This window comes from Chrysoperla carnea, chromosome 5, assembly GCF_905475395.1.
Source record: "Chrysoperla carnea chromosome 5, inChrCarn1.1, whole genome shotgun sequence".
Classification (NCBI taxonomy): Eukaryota; Metazoa; Arthropoda; class Insecta; order Neuroptera; family Chrysopidae; genus Chrysoperla; species Chrysoperla carnea.
In genome coordinates, this window is record NC_058341.1 from 75,651,269 (window position 1) to 75,668,949 (window position 17,681).

Consider the following 17,681-nt stretch of genomic DNA (forward strand, 5'->3'; position numbering starts at 1 on the left):
ACCTCATTCAAGAGAGTCAACTGAGAAGAAAGGAGATGATTTCCCAGAAAATACTATGTAAGAAACTTGAATGGTACTAAAAATGATGAAATTTTAGTCTTTTCATGCAGTAGTCTTTATTTTATTTTACTGAATTATTTTATTTTCTTAAAAAGTCAATGGAAAAGAGTCACTTTTAACCCACTTCAAACAAAAAAGAGGAGGTTATCAATTCGACTGTTTATTTTTTATTTGAGGTACCTCAGAACTTTCGACTGGGTAAATAGATTTTGATGATTCTTTATCTATTTGAAAGCCGATGCTTCCCGTGTGGTGCCATTTCATTTTGGTCCAATTCTGACAACGGCATACATGAAAAAACCATAAAAGTCTTCAATTTCCATGACAAGAGTATGCATGACAAGAGGACGAATAACTCAATATCACGCCAACTGATTTCGATGATTCTTTTTTTGACAAATTAGTTAGGGTACTTCAAATTCACTAAAAATCACAAAATAAAAAAACTTTTTACAAAAAGAAAACCGACTTCAAAAGAAAAACTTTTGTATAATAAATTAATATGCACTAAAAAGTAAAAAAATAACGATAATAAAACGTAGTAAAAATTATAGTTATTTTTGGAGAAGGTGTCAGCCAAGCTAATGTTGTCAAAGCTGTCAGAGTTGTTTCCTTGGCTGACACCGACTCCAAAAATAACAATAATTTTTACTACGTTATATCATCGTTAGTTTTTTACTTTTTAGTGTATATTAATTAGTTTTGGAAAAGTTTTTCTTTTGAAGTCGGTTTTCTTTTTGTTAAAAGTTTTTTTTATTAAACATTTAAATGATTTTCACAGATTTTTGAACTCATAAAGAATAGAACGTTGATAATTAGGAAAAACCAAGGAGAAACATAGCATTTTCTTGGAAGCCTCTCCTTTCCTCTCAGGTGACTCTCTTGGTTGAGGGCAGGTGAATTAAGATTCCCCAGAGACTCCAAGAAAGCCAACTGAGAGAAAGGGAGAGAGTTTCCAAGGAAATCCTAAGTTTTCGGAAACTTGAATGGTACTGCAAGTGATACAAGTTTGCTAAATTGCTAAATTATATTATTGTTTTAACTCAATGTAAATACATCAATGAAAACTATCTGAATATCTAGCATCAGTTTTGAGGATGTATGTATTTCAACCAAACTTTGCCCTCTTTGATGGTCCTGAATAGTCCAAGACGGTTTCTTTTCATTTACTAGGAGGGTTTTCAAGAATAAACAGACGGCAAACGACAATTTTTCTTTTACTTCATCTCTTTTGTACCTTGAAAAATTGGCCAAAGTTTGAAAATATCGGTCCTATAAAAACCGTGCTTGCCTGAAATTTTTGAAAAATTTACATTATTTAATTTCATGAATGAACAAGTTTTGATGGAAAAACCAGGATCCAAATTGACAAAAACTGAATGAATTAAAATTAAAAAATTTCGAGGTCGTCTTCCGAGGCCGAAAACTTGGTGGTAACATAACAAACAACATATAAAAAAAAATAACTGATTGGATGCAACAGATTAGTAATGTTCAATGTGAATGAGAGAAATGTTTTTAGTAACTTGTGACTTGTTAGTAATGAGAATTTAGATAGTACTTGTGAAGATAGCATATTTTTCGTGAAGGTCTGAGTATTCTTGCAGAAGGTTCGTAAGAAAACTTTCTCAATAAACAAGCTCTTCGAAATGCACCAAAAATTTTATTCATTCAATTTTATTATATCCGAAAATTATAGTGAAAGTAAAGATATGACCGAACACATAAAATTGCTTCACTAATCTTATTTTTGGTCAAACCGTCTGTCGTTTTAGCTTTTAGCAAATGAACTTAAATAATTTATGTAAATGGTAAAATTTAGTTAGAGGGTTTCGAGAAAATTCTGTTTCAGCCAAAATATTATGTCTATAGAGTACTATTGTTTGATACAAAAATTGGTCCTCTCAAATAAGAGAAAAAATTTTTTTCTTTGAAGTTAAAAATTTATTCAACGACTTTTCGAAGGAAAGCTGACCCACCCACCAACTAATTTTATTGTATAAATTATAATGCAATTGTAACGCTAGATAGATAGGATTTTTTTTGCATTGATCGTGGAATTGCTTGAAATCTAGGGGAAACCTAAACTTCTCCATTTTAGTTCGATTTTAGAGAAATAAATTTTTGTAAATTAATTATTTAAAAATATTTATTTATTAATTATAATTTTATTTATATTTATTATTAAATTAAAAGCTGCAAAAATACTTTGGATAAAATAGGAATCGAGGTCATGATTCATAAAGAGAAATAGCATATTCATATACTTAAAAGTTGTACACAGTGAACTTAGTTTTAAACTTCATCCTATGGAATTGGATCAATTCATGTTTCAAGAGAGTCAAGAAATCAATTCAATTATTCAGTTAAAATATATTACACAAAAGAAGAAATTGGAAAAACTTTGCGCATTCAATGTACCAACACAAAAACAAAACTCGAAAGGCAACTTTACATTTGAAAAACGAACAGTTTTAATGACAGATGTCGTTTTCAATAATAAAGAAAAGGAATTACTAGACAAAGATACTAAATACACCCCCAAATTAAAATCAAAAATCAAGTCGAAAATTCAATTGTTGATTCCGACGTAGCGCTCAAAAATCATAAGGACTCATTGACAGTCGAATTATTAAAGAAAATTTTATCTAATATTCAAACCAAAAACAAGACTACTTGACACCAACACAATCAAAGAAATTAATAGAAAGATTGTAGAAAATAATTTAACGATTACTAAGGCTGACAAAGGAAATTCCATAATGGTGTTAAAAAGGCAAGGTTGCATTAATAAAGTCGGAGATTTCTTTTAAAAAGAAAAAATCCAAAGATTATCCAAAGACCCTACAAACAAATTCCAACTAGAGATAAAAAGTTATATCAAAAATTCCAACGCTATTTAAAGTAATTTGGAAAAGTTAAACTTGGTTGAAATGAACCCAAAATCACCATCACTTTATGGACTCATTAAAATTCATAAAGAAGGACTACCAATAAGACCGGTGGTCTCCCACATTGACAATACAACTTTGAGAAATTTGATATAATTTTCAAACAACAACATAATAAAAGATTCTTTGGATTTAATTGGACTCAATACATTCAGTTTCAATATTGGGTACAAATTAGTATCACTCGATGTAACAAATATGTTCGGAAACATACCGGCATCTGAATGTATTTAAATTGTTGAAAGAAAATTAGAACAACAACATGTCAATCCATTGATAATTTCAGAATTAACAAATATGCTTAGAATTATTTTGAGACAAAATTATTTTTCTTCCAACAATAAAATTTACAGGCAGACTTCTAGTCTTGCTATGGGATTTACACTTAGTCCGGTTTTAGCCGATTTATTCATGGAAACATTAGAAAATAAAATACTGGCTTCACACAAAGCCACCCAACACATTAAGTTCTGGTATCGTTACGTGGATGATATTATCATTTGTTTTGGTGGTACTCATAGATAATTAGAGACCTTTTTGGATACAGTAAATACGTTCAACAAAAAGATCCAGTTTACCTTGGAAATAGAAAATAACCAACAAATAAATTTCTTAGATGTAAATATTAAAAGAGTTAATAATAAACTTGAACTTTTACCGATACCACAATCCACGTTTGTTCGGTTCATACTATAAACCAAAAATTGACAGCATATCAATCAATGATAGGTAAATAGGGCTCTAAATGCCTTTATCTACATCCAATTTTTTCAAAGAACTAAATATCATAAAGGCTATAACTGCTAAAAATGATTATGATCCGGACATGGTGGATAACATGGTACGATTGTACGTAAAAAAAAAGGTGATAACATTTTTTGGCGAATCATCTGAAAAGGTCTCTGATATAATGAAAAAACAGGGTATCAATGTAGTATTTAAACCTCCTTTCAAGCTGGGCAATATCCTTATAAACAATAAGGACATAGTGGACAAAAAATATAAATCTGGGGTTTATAAGCTTTCATGTGCCCAATGCCCTTCTTATTACGTGGGACACTCTGGAAGATCTTCACATGGCAAAAAAAGGACATAAGCTTGATATGTTGGAAGGCTTACAGATTCATAAGCACAAAAATGGACCACTTAATTTATTAAATGAACAAACAAAATGTTTCCCATCAAAACTGTTTACGTTAACATAAACTTTGATTTTATTTATTCTAAATTTATTAAACTAATTTCTAGAAATTACTATCAATATTTTTATTTATATTTACATTTTTATTTATTTTAACATATTTTGACTTATTTGATGGAGATGTGTCTCAAGGACGGAATACACTTCTATTAAATATTTTTCGTTTTTAAAAATTTTATTGCTGTTATCTAATTTGTTTTGTTGTTTTTACATATTCTTATTATATGACGTATAATGTTTTTTAAAATTCATACAAAAAAATTTTTGTATAAATACCCTGTCTCCTTTAGTATATTTCTTAGTTTGTTTCGACAATGGTATGAAACCCGAAACATGTTAACGTATTTTTAAATAAAGAAAATGAAATTGCAAATTATAATAAATAAATAAATATTTTTAAATGATTAATTTACAAAATTTTATTTTTCTAAAATCGAATTAAAGTGAACTTCCACAAATTAAAGCTCACAACAATTAAGTCTCCATTTTCATTCCCCCAAAAATCCTAACAGCATCCCCCAAATAACGTTTTATAGTTATATTCAAGCTAGGATGATGGGATTTTCACGATTTGACCTGAAATAAATAATCTGAAAAGAATTGGGCGAAAAATTTCATTAGCAACATCGCCACTCCCCGAGAATATGAAAAACACTCCTCAAATAACTCTTTTTTACTCTATGCATGGAAGACAGATCGGATGTTCTTATTCTTCTTTAAATAAATTCAAAACAACGTGATAACTTCAAAAACGTAAATTTTACATCGCCTTACCCTCAAAAATTGGAAAAAATTACCCTTTTTACTTCCAATCTTGCTTAGATAGTGAGATTTTTTGGTTTTGGTGGGAAATACCTTTAAATCAATTTCATTTGTTCTATTATTCAACATAATGTTTTTTGCAATACTATCCCGTTGAAAATGGCCAAAAATAACCCCTATACCACGATTTTACAACTAAATTTCAGAATTCAATTCAATTTCATTTAACGCAGATTTTCTGCCTTAATTTGGAGGTTCAATATTTGTTATCTTTACCAGGCTCCGAAAGTCTATGATTTAAAGAAAGTAAGTATAAGAAAAGTTTTCTCTTTTAATTGGGAGGTACAATTTTTTTTATTTATACCAAGCAATATTACTTAATAGACATAGTATTTTGACTGAAGCAAAATTTCCCCAGAGCCCTGGAAAAGTTGAAAGTGGCATTGTCAGAAAAAGACTTACGCTTTCTCCCTTATTTGAGAGGAACAATTTTTGTTATTTATATCAAGCAATAGTACTCTATTGTCATAATATTTTGGCTGAAACAGAATTTTCCCGCAGCCCTGGAAAAGTTGAGAATTGCATTGTCAAGAATAGAAAATCTTAATTTTCTGCCTTATTTGAGAGGTACCATTTTGGTTATTTATACCATGCTATAGGACATAGTACATTGGCTGAAGCAGAATTTTCCCGGAGCGTTGGGAAAGTCGAAAATTAAATTGTCAGGAAATTAAAAAACTTAGTTTTCTCCCTTATTTGGAAGGTACAATCTTTATTATGTATATCCAAGCAATAGAACTCTATAAACATAATATTTTGGCTGAAAGATAACTTTCCCGGAGCGTTGGGAAAGTCGAAAATTTCATTGTCAGAAATAAAAAACTTAGTTTTCTCCCTTATTTGGGAGGTACAATCTTTATTATGTATACCCAAGCAATAGTACTCTATAATCATTTTGGCTTTGAATTTTCTCGGAGCCTTAGGAAAGTCGAAAGTGGCATTGCCAGAAATAGAAAAACTTACGTTTTCTGCTTTATTTGAGAGGTAAAATTTTGTGATGTCAAACAATAGTACTCTGTAGACATAATATTTTGGCTGAAACAGAATTTTCCCGGAGCCTTGGGAAAGACGATATTTGCAGTGTCAAGAATATTAAAACTGACTTTCTTTCATTTGAGAGGTACAATTGTTGTTTTTTATATCATTTTTGTTTTAGGCATAGTAATTTGGCCCAAAAAGGGCACGTGTCTGCCTTTTTAATTTTCGATATCAATTTTCTATTGTGGGTACAATTTTTTGGCATATTCGAATTTCACCTCCGAAAAAGTAGGGTGCGATTGAAAAATTGCAAATTACCCGGAAAATTGATTTTTCAAAATCAATTTTCCGGGTAATTTGAAAGGTAAAATTTTTTGCTTGGTGGTATAGGTACTATTTAGGTACAATTTTTGCATGTTAATATTTTCATTAATTTCGCAAGTCGTCTGTTCACGGAGGTATTATTTAAAATGTCAGATTAAATTATAAAAAAATGACTTTCAAAGATACCAAATGTGCTTAACATCAATTATACTTCAGAAATAAAAATTGTGATTGTTTTCACAAGTTTATCGTACAACGTTGCCTAGTATTAAATTTAAGCTGCAACCAAAATTTGTTTCCTTCATAATCATCTAATTACATCAAGTTGGAAAGATTTATCTGGACAGTATATTTAATATCGAAAATTGTTTATATATAAATTTTATAATAAAATTAGCTTTTATTATGATTCATTTTAATGTATTCCATAAATGATTCATTTAATGAATCGTTGATTCATTTAGAGAACCAATTTTAAAGACTTAGAGAAACAACTTTATTTACATCACGTTTGAAAACAACGTGGCATTCGTCCATGGAGCTCGCTGTCCTAGTTTAAAGAATGAAATAAAAAAGTGATACATTACACTTTTCTCTCAATGGCTTCTGATCATTTAGAGATCCAACCTTTATCTCACTTATCCCCTTTATTTACTGCAATATACACAATGTCAACTTTGAAGACCCAAATGCTACTCTTCAACCCGCTTGTCTTCACCTAGTCCGCCCACTAAAGGTCAGCTTTACTTACATTTCGCTGGAAAATAAGGCGGCATTTGGTGGCGTATTTCGCTGTGCTCCTTTAAGTAATTAAATAAAAGTGTGATACAGTATACTTATTTGTCAAACCATGAACACATACATCAATTTGTACAATCCTACCTTAAAAATGACAAACTTTCTTCCCTATTTTAGCCCTTTGAACAATGAATTTTTTGAAAAAAGTAAGTAACAGAGTAATCTTTTCTCTATTTTGAACCCCTTACAGAATAAATTTAAAAAAAATCATTCAATAAAAGATACAGTGCATGGTTGATCTTCACCCATCTGATAATTACTCAGATGAGACAGTAAATTTTTTAACTAACTTTTCATTTTTTTTTTGTGTGTGGCTATTTTTAATTAATTTTAATCAGTTTTTTCCAAGAACCCAAGCCAATACCATAATTTTCTTAAATTAATTATCTTTCTCCTGATACCCCAAATTCAATTTTCTTACAGATCGTTGCAGATTTGTTGATACCAAATGAATAGGTGTAAGCCAATATAAGTAACTACATCGATCTGTTAACCAATCCAAATTGATATAAAAAAGGTAATTTAATTCCGAAAATAACGGTATAGGCTTATCTATAAAAAAAACCCTTCATGGAAATTGGTTAAAATATGAAGAGGAACATAGTGCTTATGAGAGGAAACAAAAAATTTTGTAGATATTTTATAGAAACGTTGCTCTATTAGTAGTTGTATATTAAGTATTTTTTCTAAGATATTTGATTTTTTTTCAAAATAGATCCATTCTAATTTTTCTTTAAAAACAAATCAAATCTCTATCTTCGATGGGTTTTCTCTCGACATTTTCTGCCGGTTAAAACCTTAAATATACAGCAGTAAACAGTATAATCATCGTTTCAAATATTTCGTCTTTGAGTTTATAAATAATGATTCCAAACATACCGTTTGTGAGAAGTAAAATTAAAATTATCTGTAAATATATAAAAACCACATGAAGTTAAAAGAAAACTATAGTAACATGACAAACATGCATACGTTTATCTATATTTGTCCTTAAAATTATTTACATGGGTTTTCCATATACAAAATTCGCATCCCTTTTTTACCCTCTTAGGGAGTGAATTTTGGTGTCCTTCTAATCGGATGCCTACGTCAGGTCTCTACGATCAGCGGTTTAGGCTGTGCAATGATCCGTCAGTAATTCAGGACAAAGAATTTTATAGATATAGACTAGCTTTTGCCCACGACTTCGCACCTGATAATGATTCATTTCAATGTATTCCCTAAATGATTTATTTAATGAATCCTTGATTTATTTAGAGAACCAATTTTAAAGACTTTACTTACACATCCCCTTAGAAAACAACGCGGCATTCGTCCATGGAGTTCGCTGCGCTCCTTTAAAAAATGAAATAAAAAAATGATGCAGTATACTTTTCGCTCCATTGCTTGTGAATTCATTTAGTGATTCATTTATTCATTTAGAGGCCTTCACCTCACTTATTTACTACAATTTACACAATGCGCCTTATTGGGAACTGACATGGAGGCGTGGCTTAAAAAACATGTCGAAAAGTAACTTACACTTTTAAATGTTTAACCCATATGATAGTTAAAAAAACGTTAAAAATACATTTTTCGTTTTCTATTCGTCCTTTGTTGCTGAAAATTTATTTATAATTAATGTGGACTTTAATGAAAATAACGTAAAAATTATGCTCAAAGCTTTAAAGTTTATTATATGAGGCGTGTTTTCAAAAACAAAGATCCATCTACTTCTACTTATGGAAGCGGCAGACAGAATTAGTTGCGAAATAAAATAAAATTTTATGATCTTATCACAAAAAATTGTGTTTGAAGTCTGGAAACTGGAATTTTTATAAATCTTACTAATGTTTAAAATATACTTTAATTAAGTATATTAGTTATTATTATTTAAAGAATAGTCAAAGTGTTATACGTGTAGAGAAAATATTTTATTAATTTATTATTATTATTATTATTATAAAACAAATTTAACTTCGAAATAATTATTATAATATTTGTAGAAACAAAAAATTGTTATTAAAAAATTTTCTAATAATACTGTACGATCGCCTGTCTTTGGAAATTTATGGAAAACTACGTATAAATTTTTATTTGCTTTACTCTTTCAATCTCTAACTGCACAAATTACTCTACTTTTTGATTTGACACGTTCTGTAAAAATTGCAAGTTCCATTTTTAATTTTATTTATCGATAATTTATTATAAACAATTTATTGCCAATATAAACAGTATGTATTTACTCGACAGTTGTAACCCATTAATAGTTTGTTTTTCCTAACACCAGAATGCGTGTCTCGATTTGTCAGCCCTATTCCTTATTATATCACAAATGTGAAAGTAAGTTTGTTTGTTGCGCTTTCACACAAAAATTACTGAATAGATTTTAATAAAACTTTACAGTAATATAGCTAATACATCAGAATAATACTTATAGCTTTTAAGTTATAATTCATAAAGATATATTAAAAAAAGCACAATTTACTTTTTTCGACATTTCACTGCGTCATTTTTGAACATCATCGTAAAGCATAAATTAAAGATTTCTGTAAACCTGATAAACGAGATAAAATTTCTGATTATCTATTCAACCAGGGTTTTCTATTATATTCAATGCATTACGACTATTTTACATTCAAAAATAAAAAAAACTGTATATACAATTTTACCTGTGCAAAACAATCTCTATCTCTTTTTTAAGTGTTACGGAAGCTTTTAGAGTTTTAATTAATAGTCGCGGAACCGAAACTGCATTCGATTCCTTAAAGCGTGCGGAAATTGATAAGCAATTAAAAATATGTAATTAGCATAAATAATGTGCATTTTATAATTGCATTTCAAATTAACCGTAAATATACTAAATTCACAATTCGGTTAATAGTGATGAAAATGATTCCCAAACTTATTTCTCGGGGGTTTTTGAGGTCGCTGGACACTAGGTAATTCGGAGACAGATTCTGTCGCGATATTCGTGTTCATCGACCCCAAAAAACTTCGAGTAAAGAGTTTAGACTGATTATATAACGAATTTCCCGAAAAATCCAAGAAACGACGAGAATACCGTTCATTCTGGTCACCAGGTACGTCGGAGACTAATTCCGTCGCAACATTCATATTCAGCGACTTGAATATTCAGCGACTCGTTTGTGCGACTATAAACTCAGCGAAACGACTGGGTATCATGCTATTAATTATAAATATTTATAATAATATAATCTGTGGATTTAACACCAGATGTTAAATCTACGGTGGCCAGGAGACCAGAGATGGTAATATTTCTTATGTTATCAGTCTTCAGGAATGAGTACGGCATGAAACAAAATTTTATTGTTGATTCAAAACGATAAGAATAGTTTATTTCGTTTTCTATTACTACAAATTACAGTTTACAACAAATCCATATTTTTCCACTTTTAATTATTGAGAGTCTTTGGTTCAACTCGATGGTGAAATACTAAAAAATTTTCCACAAGTTCTAGTAGGAGGAGGGGAGGTATTCTAAAAGGACGTTCCTGAACAAAAATGTAATTTATAGCCAAGTTATTCGAGATAAGTATAAGATCGAAATATTTTTGGTTTCTTTATTAAAGTGTTGCAAATTGGCATTCCAATTTCTTTTGATTTGTTCACATTAATAAAAATATTTAATACTTCTCAAAGGACCGTTTTACCGACCTTGAAAGAATAGGTAGATAAAGTGATCCCATTGCGGACTTTTACTAAACAGTTAAACATAAAATATTAATTTAGTTTTTACATTGCATCAACGATTAGTATAATCACAAAAATCACTAGTAAAATCATCAAAATCAACACATTTGAGACCCGCCTACTTTAAAATTTATTATATGCCTATCATAATGTGTTATATATTATTAAAGTCAATAAGAATAAAACATTCAGTAGAATTCGATTTTAGGAAAATAAAATTTTTTTAAATTAATTATTTAAAAAATATTTATTTATTAATTATTATTTGCAATTCCACTCTTTTATTTAAAAATACGTTAACATGTTTCGGGTTTTATCCCATTGTCGAAACTAAATATACAACAGGTGACAGAGTCTTTATACAAAAACTTTTTTTGAATTTATTTAAAAAACATTATACGCCATATAATAAGAATATGTAAAAATCAAAAACAAATTAGATAACAGCAATAAAATTTTTTTTAAAACAAAAAATATTTAATAGAAGTGTATTCCGACCTTGAGACACACCTCCATCAAATAAGTCAAAATATGTTAGAATAAATAAAAATGTAAATATAAATAAAAATATTGATAGTAATTTCTAGGAATTACGAAGTTTTGTAAATTTAGAACAATAAAATAAATAAAGTCAAAGTTTATATTAATGTAAACAGTTTTGATGGGAAACAATCTGTTTGTTCGTTTAATAAATTAAGTGGTCCATTTTTGTGTTTATGGATCTCTAAGCTTTCCAACACATCAAGCCTATGTCCTTTTTTCGCCATGTGGAGTACCTCAAGATTTGTGTTTGGTTTGTGATTACTTTCTAATAAATAATTGGCAAAAGCAGAATCTGTACGTTTCAATCTGAAAGATCGCAAGTGTTCGGATTTTCTGAGCTCAAACGATCTTCCAGACTGTCCCACGTAACAAGAAGGGTATTGGGCACATGAAAGTTTATAAACCCCAGATTCATATTTTTTGTCCACTTTGTCCTTATTATTTATAAGGATATTGCCCAGCTTTAAAGGAGGTTTAAATGCTACATTGATACCCTGTTTTTTCATTATATCAGAGACCTTTTCAGATTATTTGCCAAAATATGTTATATGACGTTGGAATTTGTCTTATCATAAACCAACTAAATCAATAAAATTAATATTTTTGCTACAAAACATGACCATTTACATGACCATAACCTTTTATTCAACGATTAATGTGAGTACGTGAAAGACATCTATCGATAAATATAAAACAGGCTATTAATGGTTCACTCAAACAACGGCTGATCATTTTACCTTGTGGAATCATTTTGTTACATTTTCGTCTAGTTCTCACAGGAAAAAGGTCCATTGTGCCGATGACCTTTTATGCGTGTACTGCAGACACTTGATTTCAAACCATTTTTAAACTGTATTCTACGAAAATCTCAGTTAGAAATAATATTGAAAAAGGAAAGTATAATAAAAAGAAAAGGAATAATATATATATTACATCATATTCGCAGCTTCATAAATACAAATTTGCAACACGTAAGTAACTGAATAAAATATTTTATACGTGTTTTGCATTATTATTTGTTGACACAAAATTAATTGTATACAAGGTGCTCTATAATTGCAGAATTCTTGACTTCCTAATTAAGCTTATAAACACAGGAACAAAGTTATTCATCCAATTTTGATCTGACGCCTAATTTTCGAAGTAATTAAACATATCAATTAATTAATTTCGAGAATAATCAGTGACCAATAAAATTATACTTTATCGTTGCATATAATTATCATATAATCTATCTCATTCTGTTAAATTTGCACTAAACGCAAGTCAGTAGCCTGTGTGAATTATTACACAACATGGTGATTACTTGATGGAGTTTAGTAATTTAAAAAAGGGATAAATAATTTGATAATTAAATACAACGATAAAGATAAAAATAGTTGTTATCGTATTGTTGTTGTCGTTATCGTGGTTATATTTATTGTTGTCGTTATAATATCATATTATCTATCTCACTTTTGAAAATTTGTAGCAAATCCAGCCACGCTAAAGACATTCTATTTCTAAGTGCCTGTCATTGGAAAAACTTAATAATTAAATTGGTTATTTAACTTGGAAATTAGGCCTCATTTCGATGTTTGCTAAAGAGCTTTTTCGTTCATCTTTACAAGCTTATTTAGTCAATAGTTCTGCAGTCAATTATAGAACACCTTGTATATTCAAAACTATAATTTTACAACATTTGATATGCATTTATACATTTAATAAAGTATAATGTATTTCATAAATTCCGATATTGTACGCTTTTGAATATAAAAGGCAGTTAGCAGACCATAAATCAAAAAATACACGAAAATATATCATAATATAACTTAAAACAAGTTAAAACAAACAATTAATGAGTTAATTATTAAAATACCATGTAAAGACAGTTTTTGGTTTTTGAGTTATCGTGTTAACGGACAGACGGACGGGCGGGCAGTCGGAAATGGATTAATTAGGTGATTATATGAACACCTATACCAAAATTTTGTTCGTAGCATCAATATTTTTAAGCGCTACAAACTTGGTAGAATAGTCCCTCTATATAAATGGTAGAATAGTCCCTCTATATATATCACTTTGAAAATGGAAATTCAAGTAGTTTATGATACGTTTTTGTACAAAACGTGAAAATTAGTGGAAAATTACCAAATGAATCTGGTTATAAAATTTTTTTATTACTTTCATTCCCGAATACAATCTGCAAAAAAGAAGATGTCCCTTCTGTGCTGTTCCAGGGCACATTAGAGTAAAATTATAGCCGAGCTTGTTAATGCGTCTTAACTTGCTTTGACTACTGGGTGAGAGGTTTCGGGTTCGAATCCATGCAGCGAAATTGTGAACAAAAGAGTAAATGAGGCGGTAAATGGATCACACTGTCGTAGCTTGGATAAGAACCAAGTGACTGATTCCACCCATATCATAAAAATAATTCTATATTCGAATGTAGTTAAAGAAAGAAATAAAAATTAAAAATAATGATGCGGTTGGTCTCCGTAATAGACGTGGTCGGAAAAACGGAAATAAATCCCCATCATTATAATTATTATAAAGAGTAAAAAAGTTATCTTGAAAATGCCTATTTGAATATATTCTAAAACTGAACAAGTTGTCATGGAAAGACAAACCTTAGGATTACTTGTAAACCGAAAAAAAATCTATGTTTGTTCTCACGCTTCTTACGTGCCACGACACGTATTGTATACTCGTTAGAAAACCCTTCGTCCAGTCTGATATGCGTTTTACAGCCCAATGATTTATCATTCTAGAGATACGAGTCAATTTGTGGAGGTCAGAAAGGGCAAAAATTATTTATTTAGTTTTACTGAAAGTTCTTCATAAATGATCTGGCTGCTAAATGTCAAATCCATGACAGCTTGTTTTAATTGTAATACCTATTTTTATGTATTTAAAAACAATAAATATTAACAATAACATTTACATGTTTATTTTATTATCGTTAGTTTTTATGGAAAATTAAATTCAATTGGAAAAATATTATCAGTTTTATATGAATAGAGGTCATTGTTTTGTTGTTTAGTCATTGAATAATAATATCCATCATGATAAACAATTACAAATAATATATATACAAATTATACAATAATATTTAGCTTGTTATCTATTTTATTGTTTATATTTTAATATCTAGCTACTATTGTTTATATTTTATTAATAATATTTTATAATGTGCTTAGGTAACCTAGCCTTTATGTAATATACCAGTGCAGCGTAGGAGTGCATTAAAGCCAGGCTAAAGCTTTTAATGATTATAAATATCGGTAGTAGCCTCAAGAGAATAGTATAGGTGTCTAAGTCTGCCCGTCCGTCTCCCTGTGAACAAACCTACTCAAAAGATAAAACAGAGAGCGAATTAAGAAGTTAAAAAACGTGTTTGGACATTTGATTCATTATTCTATAGATATAAGGGACATGCAAGCTTTACTCTTGAACAGGTACGTGAGTTTTCTGTTTCGGAAAATATAAATTCAAAGTTATTCTAATAAATGTCGGAATCAGCTAATCAATCGGGGACCCTTGGTCTAACTGGAGGTCCCTGGTTGGCTGGCTGATGTTATAGCAAACTGTTTTTACCATTACTTTTAACATTATGACAAAACATCAGCCACGTACCACGTTGCAAATAATTTTTTTTTTGTACATGTTTGGGTCTCCACTCAGCCCTAAGGTCCCTGGTTGCCTGGCTGATGTTCCGGCATTTGTTAGAGTAGCCTTGAATCTTTATTTTCCGCTATAGAAAACTCACGTACCTGTTCGAAAGTAAAACTTACATGTCCCTCTGCTCTGCTAGGAAACTCATCTTTAAAGGCGTAAAAGATAGAAGAAAATTATAGCGTTAGCGTTTATACATCTTATATAGGGTGGTTTAAATCACCCCTGAAATCTTTCTAAAATTTAAAATTTTCTATTGAATGTTAAATTTGACATCTACTTCCCGGCTTTTTCAGATTCGCTCTCATAATTGGCGATAGATAGAGTAGCACTTTAAACGTAGAAATTTGTTGCTTATAAAACAATCTAAAGCTTTTGTTGAAAATATTTTTTTAAACAACAAACACATTAAGCCAGAACTGATTACACAATATTATATAAGACAATGTTTTTGCATTTCAATTTATTCCTTATAATTCCTTATTCCAAGTTTGTAACGATTAAAATATCCATGGGACAGTTGGGTGTTGGGTCTATATTACCCATCTTTAAACCATTAAAGGTAGAACAAAAGTTTAATAAACAACTTTTGTTTGAAAATTTGTCGTAAAAATCACTGTTTACCCGTGTGGGCCAAAATTATCTTAGAACATTATATAGTATGTATTTTAGGGGAATTCCAGTAACGTGTGTGTGACACCACAGTCGTGTTATATATGCACAACTGTGGTTATCTAACAGTGACTATCTTTTTTTACTAACTGTGTAAAACGGTATTTGAATTTTAACTCAGTCAATTGTTTGTTTTCTTTTGTTTTTATTTTTGTTTATGGCAAACTCTTGACCGCACATGACTCACGGTGATGACTTATTTCAATAAATTTACGGAAATGTAAGATGACTATTCATTTAGTGATTATTTCATTGAAAACTTGAGTTTTCGATTTTAACCATAAGTTGAATGGCATTTCAGGTCCAATGCCAAGATCCCCATCTTTCTAGCATGCATAGAAAAAAAACCAGTTTTGAGGGTGGTTTCTTATTTTTCAATTTTTAATAATTTAAGGGTTACCAAATTTTTTTCCCATCACTGTATAATAGACATTGTAAGCATCCATTTTTATAAAAGGTTAATGAAGGTAATGTGTGTTATATAAACAATGTACCATATTATATTTATTTAACAACTTTTTTATTTATTTAACCTAAATAAATAAAATTCAATAACAATATATAAACAGATAATTCCATTACCAATTTTATAGTCCGCAGGTCCATGCGTTAGTCCTCACAGATTATATGACGGTTGGGACTACGCATATAGGGTTTTTATGTCCTGTTGGACAACTTCTTACACAAAATTATTTTCGGAGTATCGGAGTGTTCGGTTTCCCGGAACAAGACGACGTTGTCAATAAATAGCACGTTTTAATGAATGACGTAGCAAATCATTTTTTCGAAATGGAAACTCTTCAATTTGAATCTAAGGTGTACAGTCGAAAGATTTTAATACCCAGCGAAAGAGAACGTCTCGCTACTGAGGATTTTTTATGTAAGAAGTTGCTTAACAGGACATAAATAACACAAATACATCGGTGATAGTATCAGCAAGTAATTAAACGTGATGCGGACTATTAGACTAGATATAATATTTAAAAAAGGCCTCAGAAAAAGTTTTAGAAGCAAATCCTATTACTTGTGGGCAAAAGGTCCATTCCCCCTATTTCGACCCTGCTGAATCCGAATATTTCGGTTGCCCAACCGAAATCTCGACCGGAAGTGAGATATTCAAGATGGCAACCAAATTTTGGCCCCTTTATTTGATTTTCTCAATCTAAGTCCAAAATAATTGCTACAATTTGAAATCAAAACCAGCTCTGTAGGTTTAATACTTACTGAGATACAGCTTTCCAAAAATGGGCCTTTTTTCGAAAAAAGTGAAATTTCCATACTTGGTCTATTTTCGACTTAGATATCGAGGCAAATACTAATTTTATGGGTGCAATCATGAGGGAAGATGTTAAAACAAATGTTATTAGGCCATATCGTTCACTCACAAAGCTTTAAAATCCAAAATAGAGTTTTCAATAGTTGAAAAGGCTTTGTTTTACTTTTTAGTATACAAAGAAGCTGTATAGTTGGAGCCAGGGCACGATAGGCAAGTTACGATCAGCGTAAAAGAGTATCTAATAAATCTAATTTTATATGTAAAAAACGATCATATCGCAAATAATAGAATCGCTAAATTGATTCATACTATGGGAGGTGGTTGCCTTAATTTTCCAACCGATTTGGATTGGCAACCTATTTTTGGAATGTTTCTTATCGCCCGTTTCTGATTTGTTTGCAGGCGGAGAGGCTAGGCAAACAAAAAAACGTAACAACTTTTTGTGTAACAAATATATATTATATTTACCTTTATTTTTAACATAAATCAATGTAAATTACAGTTGCACAAATTATTAGATCAACAAAGACTATACGTGTTTGTTGAAAATTTAATATACAAAAAATAAGATTCAAAAAGTAAAAATAATCTTAACTCTTATAGCACGCAAAAAAGATAAGAAAAAAAGAAAAATATATATAAACACAATAAACTAAAATAGAAAAAAAAATACCATGATCGGTTTCAATGTATGTAGTATGGAGTTTCG